We start from the raw sequence: 4,759 nt of genomic DNA, 5'->3' as shown, positions 1-4,759 counted from the left end.
CAACACCCGATTTTTGCCCTATGTGCCGCCTAGACTCCAATTTACCTTGAATGGCCGATAAGACCATTCTGATCACTCCGAAACGTCAAAAAACCCAAAGAACCTGAATTTCATCCAAAAAAACCCTCAAGTCCACCATAAAATTTACTCAATACCAATTCGATGGCCCCAATCAATTCCCGTCCATACCTCAATCCTCGTATCAGACACCACCATTAAACTCCAGGCAACCTAGAATAGCTACCCACAAAATCTTAACTTGAAATTCCTTCATTTACCCTCTTATTAAATAAAGATTCCCTTTTAAGCCCTCTCGTTAGCATAAAACACCCACAACCTAGATTCCCTTGATCTAAACGCATCCAAGCCAATCAGACCACACCATTACACTTTGGATACACCAAAACACCTTCCCATAAAGTTTTAACCCCAGATTCTCCTATTTCCCCCCTTTATCAAACTAAGATTCCATTCTGGATCGTCACATTGACCCAAATTCTTACGATCTCGACCCCCTAGACCAATTTGAAATTAACCCTATATACTCTAGGATACCCACCTATAAAATTTCAGCCCAAAATACCTTTGTTTGTCATTCCATCACACCAAGATTCTGTTTCGAGCCTTTTGATTGACCAAATCAAGCCCTTTCCAAATCTGCCTAATCCGGGCCTATTTGACCCCATATGACACTGCCAATAAACTCATAAGGTCTAAAAACCTCACCCTACCCAATTTCAGTCAAAAATACCCCCTATTTACCCATGTATTTAGAAAGATTCCGTTTTGGCCAATCTCATTGTCATATGCATGCAAAACCCCTCTTTGTACCTGAACCCATCTCCACCCTTTGATCATTAACCCAAAAACCCCATCATCGAACCAAGACCCCCCGGTTTGACCCCTTAGACCGGAAATACCCCTCAAATTCCCTAAAATTACAAAACTGCCCTTAAAACTAAACCTAATTCGAAAGTGGCGGAAATTCGGAGAGATCACTGTAGAGAGCACTGTTCATCTTCTTCTCCATTAGACTCGACACAATGCTACCAAAAAAAAAAAAGACTCGATACAACGGCGGTAATGAGAGAGCACCGGATCTCTTCTCCCCTCTCACACTCTCTCTCTCTTCCCCACCCCCTCTTTCTCTGTTCCTCCTTCCTCTTGCATTCTCCCCTGTTCTGTCATTGCAGCGGCATATTAGAACGACTTGCATCCCTACCTCGTTCTCCCTTCACACCCGAAGCCGACTTCATCATTTTCCTAGTTGTTTGGTTCTCCCCCGCCCCCCCCCCCCCCCCCCATAATTTTCTTTCTTCAACCTCCTATTCTCGGTCCCCTCCCAACCGGTTAGAGATCCCCTGTGTTCCTCCATCGGCAGAACAAAACTGAATGAAGTTGGCGGCTCTTGCCTGAACCATTGGTCCTTCTCTTAGCATCAGGCAGGAGTCGCATCCGGAGGGCCATCTCCACTCTCTCGTTCCCTAGTTGCAAGATCCTTATATGTGAATATCTGTCGCCGGAAGTCTTCACCCTCAACCAACCGACGAGATCTACATATGAGCTTGCTCTGTCTCTCAGATAGAGTTCAAATCAGCCCCCCACAACGTCTTGTCCAATCCCGTTTTGGCTGATAATTTCTTCGGGTTGTGCTGCCTGGATCAGTTACTTTGTTATTGATTTCTTTTGCTGAGGAATCATCGTTGCTTGCTCTGTATTATAGTTAGTATTATGCTGTTATTTTTAGTTTATCACCATTATCGTTATTATCAATTTTGCTTTTGTCAATATTATATTCATCCTCATAGCTGCGTAACTGCTCTGTTTTATTTCATATCGAAAGCTAAGTTTGGATCTATGGTGAACTGATAGTTTCAGACTGTGTTTTATAATTTTCCATTTCATAATCTTTGATATGTAACTCATCTTAATCTTTACATGAATATCCCTTGATGATCCGCTGTGTTTCAACAACTGTTAAGAAGTCCCAATGCTGTATTATTCCTGTTCTGTATTTCATCGGATGTTTTATCAGCCATGCTCATGAAAAACACCATTCCATCATTTGTCTTTTTCACCGATTGCTAAGATTAGTAGATCGCATAATCTCTACTTCTTTGTATGATTTATTCTCAGATAGTCAATTCCATGGGAGATGTCCTACTTGGGCTCTTCCTGTAAAGCAGAAAAGAAAATAGAGTGGATAATATGTAAATATCAGTGCTATGTCGAATAAAAAGGAAGAGTATGAAAAATAAAACAAAGCAAAAATAATAATAAATATAAAATATAAAGATTAAAAAAACTAAAAAAATAAAAAAGGAGTAATTTCATACAACAAATAAACCACAGGGTTCTGTAAGGAAATGAAAAAAAAAGAAACTATAAAAATTAAAATAAATAAATTTGATAGGGTAGTTTATCTTTTGTATTGTTTTGTTAGGGTAGATTATCTTTTGTATTGCCTTCATTATTAGTTTCCTTAACTGTTCTTTTGTGCTTATGCATGTTTTGGAATTATCATGTGGTCCCCACCTATAAGACTCGGGAGAGGGGTGTCTAACCCCCCTTTCCTCTTTCATCCGAGTCTTACCTGAACTGATTAGCCGATGCCTCGGGCTATTGGAGTCACTATTAAAACAAAATGGTTTTGAAAATCATCTTTGGAGGTCCCATCACCTCTATTTCCTAAACTTACTGGTGGCGACTCCATTCCAACCCAAATGAGTCATTTTCCCGATGCTCATACTAAGTAAATAATGTAATGACCATTTTACCCATAAAAATCCATTATTAAAATGGACATTTTTGCCCCATTCAAGTGCTGGCAACTTTCCCTCCGGGTGGAAAAGTTATTTACCAACCTAGGAGAATACCTAGAAAAACAAACTTTCCCTGGTTTCCACATGAATCTCAAAAAAGAACATGGGATTCTTGGTCAATAGGAATCAAGATCCCATTGACCAATTTTTCCCCTCTCAAAATCCAAAAAAAGAATGCCCCCTTGATGTTATGGATTTGTTTGTACAACATACTCCTTCTGTGTTTCTTCACAGAAGACGTTCATGGCAGAGTTCATCAAGGTAATATCACAAGTAAAAAATAACGATAAGAAATTATTTAAGTTAGAGTTTGGAAAGATACATACAAGAAAAGAAATGCTAAAACAATGTTGTGACTTGTGATATGATCATGGGATGATTGGATTTGGAATAAAATCAACCATGCCAGAAAATAAAGCTCTGTTGCAGCAAAAATAAATAAGTAAAGCTTAGAGAGAAAGCTTCACCTCCTTTCAGTTTCAGACCTGTAGATTACAAAATTTGATGGTTTAGATGTTCAAATCATCAAATCAAGCTATTTGTTACCCATTTTACACAGACAGACAAAAGAAATTAAAGCAATGGATCAAACTCAAGCACCATAACTGAAGATTTGAAAATCTGAAGGTCGCGAGTTCGATCCAGATCTTGCAGATGGTTCCAAAAAAAAGAAAAGAGAGGATGAAGCTTCAGTAGTTCTTCGAGCAGTAGATTCGCTTGAGAAAACTTGGAATAAGAGTCTACTTCCACAAAAAGATGTCATTGGAGCCCGTGTTCGTTCAAGAAAAATTTTGAATAGGTGCTTCGGAGGTTGCAACAGTGTTGAAGCAGAGGCTGGCGTCAATTTCGAGCAGCTTTTGAATGTCGCAGGGTCTTTCTTGCAATGGAGGGTGTGCAGATGGGAGAGACGAGCAGAGAGGCAGAGATGTAGAGAGGAAACCCTCGAAGTGGGTTTGTTTTCTCTCTCCTCTCCTTCTCTGAATCTTAAAAGATGAGATAAGATTCAGTGTGGCGCGACTATGCTTTAAGCATTATACCAATCAGTGCTGGGCTCTGATACCACTGATGATCCAAGTGCATGCAGAATCAAACGGCTAGGATCTCTGTCTGTGTTACCTGCATGCAAAGAGAATAATGGCAGCTTCACTGTATAGGATCCGAGACACCAACCTCTCAAACAATGTGCAAGAGAGAATAGTTTAATCTGATTAGAGCTAAGGCTGAGAGGATAATTTTCCTTTCCTAGTAAAGGGCCTATCTCATTGTGTTGAAGCACTTGGGAGAGATCCCTTATATAGTTGTTTCTCCAATGTTAAGTTCCTTGATATTAGGAACAAAAGTTACTAGAATAACCAATTGAGATAAGTATTCCTTAACATTAAAATTTATGCTCCATCAGATTTGAGACAAGTGTCTCAAGTTGACCAAGGATCTAACCACTTGGTCATCTAGTCTACACTGGGTCAAATGGATATCCATTGACCCAATAAGAGCTGGAATATGGATACAATCCAACAACATTGGTATCTCCATGCATGAAAATGTTTTCAAATAAAAATCAAATAAATTTGTTTTTATAAAAAATAAATAAATAGGTAATTATTTAAAATGAATGATTGTGTGAGAGTGTTGCATGGAGACAACCATCAACCATCAATGTTGTGAGTGGAAAGATACATACAAGAAAAGAACTGCTAAAACAATGTTGTGACTTGTGATATGATCATTGGATGATTGGATTTGGAATAAAATCAACCATGCCAGAAAATAAAGCTATGTTGCAGCAAAAATAAATAAGTAAAGCTCAGAGAGAAAGCTTCACCTCCTTTCAGTTTCAAACCTGTAGATTACAAAATTTGATGGTTTAGATGTTCGAATCATCAAATCAAGCTGTTTGTTACCCATTTTACACAGACAGACAAAAGAAATTAAAGCAA

This window comes from Nelumbo lutea, chromosome 1, assembly GCF_056320005.1.
Source record: "Nelumbo lutea isolate HS-2025 chromosome 1, American lotus-T2T, whole genome shotgun sequence".
NCBI classification, from domain to species: Eukaryota; Viridiplantae; Streptophyta; class Magnoliopsida; order Proteales; family Nelumbonaceae; genus Nelumbo; species Nelumbo lutea.
The sequence above is the reverse complement of the archived record's forward strand: the minus strand, read 5'-3'. Positions refer to the sequence as shown.